Source organism: Nicotiana tabacum, chromosome 10 (genome assembly GCF_000715075.1).
Source record: "Nicotiana tabacum cultivar K326 chromosome 10, ASM71507v2, whole genome shotgun sequence".
Classification (NCBI taxonomy): Eukaryota; Viridiplantae; Streptophyta; class Magnoliopsida; order Solanales; family Solanaceae; genus Nicotiana; species Nicotiana tabacum.
This window is the reverse complement of record NC_134089.1, coordinates 25,205,018-25,215,131: the sequence shown is the minus strand read 5'-3', so window position 1 is coordinate 25,215,131 and position 10,114 is coordinate 25,205,018. Positions and strand designations below refer to the sequence as shown.

Below are 10,114 nucleotides of genomic sequence, written 5' to 3'. Positions count from 1 at the left end.
GTGTTCAGGCGGAGGTCACCGGCGTTCATGCCGCCGACTTTCATGGTGAAGAATACAGGGGCGGCTAGGGTTTGGAGGGGAAGGGGATGAGGACGAAGGCTGGGGTCTTGGATAGGGGGGCAGGGTATGGTAGGAGGCTTATATATGAAATGGGTGGGTTGATCTCAGCCGTTGGATCAATCAAGATCAACGGCTTGGATCTGAAGGCTTAGAAGAGACGGTGTCGTTTCATCTAAACGGGGTTTGGGTTGGTCCGGGTGGAAATGGGTCGGGTTCATCATGGGTTATGGGGAAGTGATCTTGGCCGTAGGATGAGGAATGGATTAACGGCTGTGATTAAAAGGCCTCATACGACGTCGTTTAAGTAAAGGATTGGCCAGATCTGGGCCGTTCCTTTGAATCCATCAACGGCTCACAGAGATGGCGCCTGTACGACGTCGTTAACGCGTCTTGCAGAGGGCCTGGTGGGACTGGGTCGTTTGTATTGGTTTTGGGCCTAATTTCATTTGAAATTATTGGCCCAAATCCAATATTTCCCTTTTTTTATAACTTAAAAATAAAATTCCTAAAAAATAAAAAATAAAATCATACCAATATTAATTAATACTCAAAAATAACAATTATCACTTGCATTGACATTTAATTATACTAAACACTTAATGGCAAAATACAATGAAGGATGCACACATTTTATTATATATTTTACGACATATATATATTTTTTATTTTTATTTTGTTTGAATAAAACAATCGTGGGAAAATCACAAATAACTAACAACAAAAATGCCACGTAAAAATCCAACAAATGTACAGCAAGACCAATTGCTATTATTTGTTTCTTTTGGAGCGGTTGTTGCGTAAAACAAAAATCACGTGCTCACAATACCTACTTTATAAAACATTATTTACTTCTTAAATCTGTAATATCATTATATGCTATTAAACATATCCCACCTTTTAAGAGATTAGATTATCTTTCGCTCCAACTTGATAAATTCCTTAAAACACTCCATCATCCCACGGAATTAGGATTATACATTTTCACCAAAAAAATTCGAACCCTAATAATTTCTCTTGTTCTAAATAAACAACCCTCTTTACTCTTTTCTATGACACGGGGATGCAGAAGGAAGAAGAATATGAAAATGGAGCATTTGTTATGTACAAGATAATACCTCTTTACCATTTATTTGTCAGATGAAGTGTTCCATCTTTTTTGTTTCTCTTCTATCTATATATTAAAATGACGTAAAAATATTTTAATTTGGGATGCAGTATCTAAATTAAAAGAAATATTAGAATATACTAGTATTCAAACTAATATATACACCACAATATTCAAATCAAAACATGCCATAATATTCTAATTTGGAATACAATATTCAAACTACAGATACCACAATTTTCTAATAGAATACAATATTCAAACCAAACATACCATAATATTTTATTGTGGGATATATTATCCAAACCAAATTAAACATAACAAATTACAATAAATTATTGAAGAATATAGTATTCAAACCAATCATACCATAATATTCTAATAAGGAATACAATATTCAAATAAAAAATATCACAATATTTTAATTTGGAATACAGTATTCAAACCAAATATACCACAATAAGTATTCAAACTAAATATAGTGTAGTATTCATTTGGAATACAGTATTCAAAAACATACTTTTATTTTTATTTATTGTATATATATTGTTTTACTTGGAATATTAACATACTTTAATAGTATACAATGACTAGTTTACTGTATAATTTTTTATTGTATACAAGAAAATAAGGACAAAGGTTCCCATAATAATAATAAAAATTATTAATTTAATGGATAACATTTTTTTATTCTTTTATTTTATGTCCAAGTTTAAAATGGATGTAGTAGAGTTTGGATTTGCTTCGTATATATAATTTCCTTTAATTTAGGCGATAAATTTGTTAGGTAGTTATTGTCCTTTGACTAATTGAATGTGTGGAGTAATTAATTAATGTGTACTACATGTAATTTTATATATGAAGTATAGTGTTAAGGGTTCTTTAGAGGGGTATAAGGTGTAAAGTTCCTAATTTATAAGTTAATACTATGAGCTATTCATTTTGTTTCTCTTCATCACTATTTTAGATATGTCAAGCTGTCTTTCTTGCTTGCACTCATTTACGTTGGCTTTAAGAGTGGAGATCATATTTCTTCCAATCTATTTAAGCGTTGGTGGAGGACTTATTTAATATTCATATTAGATATAAAATATTTAATTCAAACAATTATCACTTCTCATTAGTGATAAGTAAGTTTTCTTAACCATTTGTTTGTCAGTTTTCTTTTTATCAATCTTTAATCACATAATTCTTACTTTTTACTGTTTCTTTGGAATTTAGTTGAGGTTATTATATATGAAAATAGTAGATAATTAAAATTGCAGTTATTTCCAGCTTCTTTCCTCTTATTCAAGATTGCTGACACACTACATATTGGAATTAAATGTGCTAGGAGAAATCGCAAAGTTGGAAAATTAAGTTACTCTATAATCTACTAAATGAGATAAAAACTCGATTTCTCAAGTTTTAACACAAGAAAAGCGGTAACTTGTTGATTACTAAAAGTTCAGTATCTAATTTTATATTCGCGTTAGGGAAACTGTAAATATCATTACCAAGTCTTTTTAATTGATAAAAGACTTCATTTTTTTTGGTATAGTGACATAGGATGCATTAAATTTCCAAGTTCTTAAGTTTTCTAATATCAGTTTTCAAAGTTAAAATTAACTTTTAGTTCTCTGGCAGATGCCTTTTAACCATCATAAAACTACTATATATGTCAAGAAGTTACAATTAAAATTTGAAAACTTCACTATTTCTTTTATATTGACTTTTTAATTAATAAACGAAGCTTCATTAATTTCTTGTATGGTGATATTAAGAATGCAATAAATATTTATTTTAAGTTTCCAATATTTGGATCAATTTCAGTAGTTTTTACAAGAAAGTTGCCTAATATTTTAGGAATTTAATTTAAACTACCCAAATTTTTATATTAGTAAATAAATTTTTTAACAACAAGATCCAAGATAGTGTATTTTAAATGTATGGCTAACATCTTATTAATTTAAAATAAACCTTACTAATATAAACGAATATTACTAATATAATAGTAGAATTTGATGCAATACATGAAAAAATATGTAAGTAATCTCTAATTTTAGGGAAGAAAAATTGCACTTAGAGCAAAATTATAAGTAGATGTCTCAAGATTTTTTTATAAATAAAATAAAACCTTTTATAGTCCTCTTGGATTTGTAAATTGAAGGATTGCATATAGATGTTCATAACATGCGCGAAAGACAATAACAATCTTAGGAAGATCTTTTCTTGTTTAAAATTTATTTGCATGTCAAAGATCAAATCTAAGACATACCTGGTGAAGAGAGTCTCGTTTCAAAATTTTTCGATAGTGCGAAGACCCTATGCATATCCACACCGAGACCGATACTTGTTACTAACTCTTTGATCAACGAAACCCGCAAACAAATTGAATGAAATACCTTGTACTGAAATTTCCTCAAAAATCTCAACTCAACGATAGAAGAACGAGAAACACTTTTTTTGTAATTGTATTTTCTCTCTTGGCTTTGTATTGTACTCACACTTTCACAAAGTGAGTTTTATTCTCAAGAATTAATGCGGCAAAGTTTTATACATCACCCTTTATATAGCATCACCTAAAAACTTTTTCCCTATTTGCACTACAAAAAAAGGGAACAATTATGGCATTATTAAAGTGGCGGTTATCAAAACCGCCATTATAGCACTATGGCAAATTTTAAGCCGCCAATGATGCATCCATAAAGCGGCGATTTTAGCATAATAAATGGCGGTTTAAAACGCCGCTATTTTTATTTCAGAATTTTCATACGTCATAACATTTGAGGCCAGTAGAACCTTTGATTGGGAAGAAATGGCGAATCTGTGGTCTACGATGAAGCTCCCATAGATTTTGCTGAACTCCGCCACGGTCATGGTCACGCCTTCAGCAATTCAAACTCCTAACTCCAAATAAAGCTCAGCCAAGTCATCTCTATTTTTATCTCCTTTCTGCTCTGTATTGATTATATATTGACGTGGATCTAGGGTTTTATTGTTTGTTTGCGTTGCTCTGTCAATACAACAAACCTATTGTAATCTATTGTTCTGCATTTTGAGAGCCTATTGTTTATCAAAACAAAGGGGTTTAATGTGGTACTTTATATTCAACAGGAGATGGTATTCCTATATCTAAAAGAGCAAAGGATTTGGTGACATTGTTGGATATCAATATCCTGCCTTTGCAGGTCAAAACTTCTGAAATACATAGTGGTAGAGTTTTGTTTTTCCAAATATCCAAAATTAGTGTTTCTTCCATTGATTTGGATCGTTTCCATGAGTTGGTATTCCTAGGATGTATTACTTTCTCCTTGTCTTAAGGCCACTTCATTCATTTTGTTTACTTATCTACAGGTTATACAGAGGCATACACCATTCGGATAGTTAAGGTAATCCTATTTTTTTCTTATTAGATCTCCTAGCTTACTCTCCCCATTTAGATATAAAACTAAAACTAGTAGAAGCAATCAGAGATCTCTATTTTTTTATACAGCAGGATCTTTTAGTTGATAGAAAGGCAAACATGTCTTTGGTGGAATAGTATCTTATAAATAATCACATCAATATAGTCTTCTAATGCTGATTTTGGAAGTCCATGTAAAAGATAAACTCAGCGAAAATGTACATTGACACAAGCACACCTATTCTGGATGTGCAAGAAGTGGTATATATATTGGCTAGCTATTAAATCAAGTGAGGTATACCTGGCTTTAGAGTGCGACTGGTCCGATTATAATTTCCAGTGATCTTTAGTGACCTTGAAGAAACTGTAAAAGGAATTTATGTTTTTCCTATTGAGAGTGTATATTAATCACTAACTTAAACTATATGAATCATGGTTCAGAGACTGAAGAACTTCAACAAATCAACACGAGAATTTATTCGATTCCTCAAAACTATTGAGTGTGTGACAATTATCATAAGGTACCTACCTTTCTCTCAACTAGCTCAAGTCATTGCTATCTCTCTTTTTGTTTGCCGTTTTTATTATCGTTGAGTTTCTTTGCTTTATTGAAGATTGCAGTAACTCAAAACCTCTGTGGTAATCAAACTTTTCACTTGTTCTTTTTCGATAGAACTTTTTCTTTTTCTTTCAAGCTCAGGCAATGATATTGTTGTGCAAAAATATTAATGGCTAGGAGAAATGCATTGCTTGCACAACAGAGGAGAAATCTACAACAAGAAGGAACAATGAACCTTGAAGTACGCCTTCCTCAGGAATGGATAGACTTTCTTTATTATTAGCTTTAAAGGTTTATCCGGAAATGGTCTTTAGGTTAATTCCCTTTTGGTTTTATTCAAGGGAAGGTGCCATGGTGCATGCTATTTGCTGATGACATTATTCTAATTGACGAGACACGAGGCGGCGTCAACGAGAGGCTAGAGGTTTGGAGACATGCTCTTAAGTCTAAAGGTTTCAAGTTGAGCAGGACAAAGACGGAATACCTCGAGTGCAAATTTGGGGTAGAGCAGACGGACGCAGGAGTGGAAGTGAGGCTTGACTCAAGTCATTCCCAAGAGGGGTAGTTTCAAGTACCTTGGATCGGTTATTCAGGGGATCGAGGAGATCGACGAGGATGTCACACACCGTATAAAGGTGGGGTGGATGAAGTGGAGGTTAGCATCGGGAGTCCTGTGTGACAAGAAAGTGCCACCTTACTAAAAGGTAAGTTTTATAGAGCACTGGTTAGGCCTGCCATGTTGTATGGGACTGAGTGTTGGCCGGTTAAAAACTCACACATCCAGAAGATAAAAGTAGCAGAGATGAGGATGTTGAGGTGGATGTGCGGGCATACAAGGATAGATAAGATTAGGAATGAAGATATTTGAGAGAAGGTGGACGTGGCCCCCATGGAGGACAAGATGCGGGAAACAAGACTCAGATGGTTTGGGCACATTCAGAGGAGGAGCACTGACGCACCGGTGAGGAGGTGTGAGCCACTGGATGTGGTGGGCACGAGGAGAGGTAGAGGGCAACCTAAGAAGTATTGGAGAGAGGTGATCAGATAAGACATGACGCGACTTATGATTACTGAGGACATGGCCCTTAACAGGGAATTGTGGAGGTCGAGCATTAAGGTTGTAGGTTAGGGGAAAGTTGTGAATATTTCTACAGCACAATAGAGTGAGACTAGCCAGTTAGGAGTTAGTCTGAGGATGCTATTGGTCATCTAGTGATGCAGAGCTTTATCTGCTAGTTTTTACTATACCATCCATCTATTTCGTATTTCGTATTCCGTATTTCGTATTTTGTATCTCTTATATTGTTGTTATTTTATTATGAGTCTATTGATGGTACTAATATATCGTCTCTTGTTGCTTTCTTGAGCCGAAGGTCTCTTGGAAGTAGCCTCTCTGCTCCTAGGGGTAGGGGTAAGGTCTGCGTACATATTATCCTCCCCATACCCCACTTGTGAGATTATACTGGGCCGTTGTTGTTGTTGTTTTAGGAAGGATTGCAAGTAGAAAGTAGATAATCCAGTGATAGAATATCCAAAACCAGTATTTTGTGAAAAACAAAATGTCTGAAAAACAAGGAAATGGTTCCTGGTAATCAGAAGAAAGGCAATAAGTGATGTTTAGTTTCTTTAAGCTTAGTTTATTAGAATATGAAGTGTTAATGACGATTATGTCCTTGGGGGTATTTTATTTTGGGTGCCTGATAAAGAATATCAAGCAGCACATAGGGGGTAGAACAGGGGAGTTTCCCTCAATTTTTGTTTGTATAATAAGTGGAATGCATCTTGTGTGAAAGTTTCATTGCAATGGCCAGATGGTAAACTTTGTAGGCTTGAAGATGCAGATCCATAACCATCCTTGTAATTTATGTCACTATATATATATATATACTACAATAACAAGATAATGTTTTCTAAGTTTGTCACATAAAAGATTGAGCTCTGTTCGACACCCTTCTACTTCTAAAGCCATGGACGAGAAGTGAAGTCAGTGGATTGCGGTGTTTGTGAGTTTGTGAAGTAAGGAGGGAATGTGTTTAAGGAAATGGTGAAAGGACGGAGAACAACAAATTGTGTGGCGGTGTATGAAACAATTATTCATTGTTGTTTCGCGCTATCCTAGTATTTGCTAGGCAGTTACAAAGATTCATCACTTGCTGAACTGATAATCTTCTTTACGTGCATATTGTTTGTGCACCAACACTTGTATAATATCTTCGTGTCTTTCAATTTTCAATTTTTCTCTCATTCTGCTGTATCCTTTTCTTTTTTCTTTCGTTTGGGATATGTTCTTTTTGAACTAAAGACATTCAAAACATATAGCAAAGCTGGAGTTGCGCTGCATAACAAGAGGATTGAATGTTGGATCATTACCAAAGGAAAGGTTTTATTAGATTTCTCTACTTGACCACCTTATTTTTGTTCATGTTAACTGCGATAGTGATGACATTTTCATTCCAGTCTTACTGCAGAAAAAAGCAAAAGATAAAAGTGTAAATTGCCCCGAGCAAATGGTACTTATTTAGCAACGTATTTCTTGCAGGTATTTGATTCAAGAAGTGGACGGCACTTGAAGATGTTCAAACGGGAGTAACAATGCGTATCATGTGTGCGGCCATTAGTCATTATTGTTAGGATTGACTTAAGTTTTCCTTTAATCTTGTTAAGTAGTAGTTCTTTGAGATTTTAACACATTTGGTATTGTGATTTTACACTACTTAACGTTCTTTTTAATATAATGAATATTTTACTTGATTTTTCCTTTATATCTGTGTCAATATTATCATAAAGAAGTGATAAACGTGTGTGTGACATTGAAAGGCAAAATTCACAGTAATAAATAAGTGAAGATATAAATAATTTTGACGCTTTATACATGCGAAACATGCCATTTCAATTAACTGGACAATTTGTATATTGTGGCGGTTTCAACAGCCACCTAAAACCGCCGTTATACAAACTTGTGAATTATGGGCCAACGTGATTTCGGCGGTTCGAAACCGCAAGAGGTAACCGCCGCAAATACCTCCTATTTTTGTAGTGAATTGGTTGAGGTAATGATTTACTTAGGGTAAAAATTTATTCCAAAAATAAACTTTGTACAATTTTTTCATAAAAAATCGAATCCCATTCAAATGGGTTTGTGGCTGCGGAAGATGGTCAAATTTTCCAACTCAAAGTTGGAATCTGTTGCTCGTAAACTTTTCATATTAATCAAATGTTAATCCTATTACAAAATGGGATGAAATTGCGACATGTACGTTCCTTTTAGAATCCAATTCCAATTGGATTTCACGTCTTCATAGGCTTTCACGTTGCTAATCCAATTCAAAATTGGATTTAGCTAACAAGTCCTTTATTAATAGTCTATATAACATCTTTTATATAAAATAAGTACTAATTTTATATCACATATATAGTTAACCAATAGATATAGTCTAATTTTCTATTCCAAATAGAAAACTTCAATTTATTTATAATATTAATTATATCCTTTGTGCTAGCAAAAAATGTAATAATATTTCATTTGGACTAATAACTTCATTTATTTGACTAATTAAGTTCTTTAATTCAATTGTCAAATAATAAAATAATTAATCCTTTTGCAAAGATCAGAACACTCGTTAGTGTGCGACCCCATAGGTTCAATTCTAAACCGATAGTAAATTAATCACATCAATATACCACTCAAGGGTGGCGTCTAGCAACACTCCTTAACGACCATATATAATGAAATATACAATTTACTCTCAAGAACCAGTAGAAGAATAATATAGTAATTCCTTCTGTCCTTATAGCTCTAGGTCACCCTAGGATATGGTTCAACTGTCAAATCCTAATAAGCGACCAACTATGTGTTCATATCAAATATAATCGATCACTGAATGACCTAAGAAATCTTCTTCTTTTCATTCAATTATCCTGGCCAAGGTCTTAATTTGGTCGTTTATAATTCATGACAACATGGAGCTTAAACTCATTACCAAGAGTTGACAGATTCCATCTTGATCAATCACTAATTCTACAAGCATTTAATCATACCCAATATCCTTTCAACTATCGCCCTAGGGCCATAGGTGTCTAGTATCAAAGCACAATAAATAACTTGTCAATTACTACGACGATCTCTGGTCAAAGGAAACGGTTTACATCACATTCTTCAAGAGAATATCCTATTGACAGTTTATGGTAATTCTAACCATTAGAAATTATCCAATGAGTCAGTGCAATGATCATATCTCTATATGCATCATCTATCTATGTAATTTAGTTAATGAGATCAACTAATCTTTATCACATAAAGACGATCACATAAATATTGATCTAACTGGATTACTAATGTCCAAATTAATAATCCTACGATCAAGAACAAAACTTAGATTAAATTGTAAGAGACTTTACTCTCATTATCATGATCTCCATCAAATTACAAGTCTCAAAATTTAATCAAGGGCCTTATTAAATTAATCAAGCAATTAATAGTAACTATGATAAAAGAATATCAAATGCCATATATTTTTATATCAAATAACGTTCACAAAAATATGTTCAAATTATCAAATATGAGAATGGATCTAGGGCATATCTACTATATCCCTAATAATCTCCCACTTGAACTGAGCCAATCACTCTTGTACTTCATTCCCAATTTCCACTTGTGCTTGTCAAACTCATTTGCGCCAAGAGCTTTAGTGAATGGGTCTGCAACATTTTCCTTTCCATCAACCTTTTGAATCTCGACGTCTCCATGTTCAATGATTTCTCTTATCAAGTGATACCTTCGTAGAACGTGTTTGGATTTTTGGTGTGATCTTGGTTCTTTTGCTTGAGCAATGGCTCCAGTATTGTCACACAACAATGGAAATGAACCTTTTATTGAAGGAACCACACAAGTTCAGTTAAGAACTTTTTCATCCATACAGCTTCCTTAGCAGCTTCACTAGTTGTTATATATTCTGCTTCAGTCACTGAATCAACTACTGTAGCTTGTTTGGAACTTTTCCAACTC

At 33.6% G+C, this 10,114-nt stretch overlaps 1 long non-coding RNA gene across 5 annotated transcripts; it reads left to right on the top strand.

The window, feature by feature from the left end:
* Positions 1-3,206: 3,206 nt before the first annotated feature.
* On the top strand, positions 3,207-7,823 carry LOC107777814 (uncharacterized). Of its 5 annotated transcripts, none has more exons than XR_012695423.1 (4): positions 3,207-4,360; positions 4,502-4,536; positions 4,992-5,350; positions 5,451-6,943. It is a non-coding gene; the product is annotated as an uncharacterized LOC107777814 (long non-coding RNA). The 5 variants fall into 5 exon arrangements; XR_001646264.2 differs by lacking the exon at positions 5,451-6,943 and adding an exon at positions 7,429-7,823 and having other exon boundaries at positions 3,210-4,360; positions 4,992-5,071; XR_012695422.1 differs by having other exon boundaries at positions 3,210-4,360; positions 4,992-5,071; positions 5,287-6,943.
* The last annotated feature ends 2,291 nt before the right edge of the window (positions 7,824-10,114 follow it).